Source organism: Penaeus monodon, chromosome 24 (assembly GCF_015228065.2).
Source record: "Penaeus monodon isolate SGIC_2016 chromosome 24, NSTDA_Pmon_1, whole genome shotgun sequence".
Taxonomy (NCBI): Eukaryota; Metazoa; Arthropoda; class Malacostraca; order Decapoda; family Penaeidae; genus Penaeus; species Penaeus monodon.
The window spans coordinates 14,893,069-14,893,502 of record NC_051409.1 but is presented as its reverse complement, the minus strand read 5'-3'; positions in this window follow the sequence as shown (position 1 = coordinate 14,893,502).

Here is a 434-nt window from a genome sequence, read left to right as displayed (position 1 = left end):
CACCAACTAAACCCCTGAGAACGAAACGAAAACGGAAATGAAACGAGAGAATTAAAAGCAAAACGAGAGAATGAAAGCTTACAGGGAAAAGCAAGTCAGACTTGATTTCTCTTGCCATTGACCTTTTCAGCAGTTCACTGTAATTGGATCATTTGCTGTTCATTTTATTTTTTAGCAAGACAGACGAAATCTTAGCTTTCGAAATCAGAAATCAATGAAGCAAACCGTTTTTAAGTCTACGTATTTTCTCACGGGGAAAGTAAAACATTTTTATATTACAGTAATCTTTATATACATTTTCCACACTTCATTTTTTTTTTATTTCCTTTCTTCTTATTTTTCTTCTTTCTCTTTCTACACTTTGAGACATCTTCAAACAGCTATACATCAAAATACAGAAATATTTACGTAAACACACTCGGAGGAACTTCAAA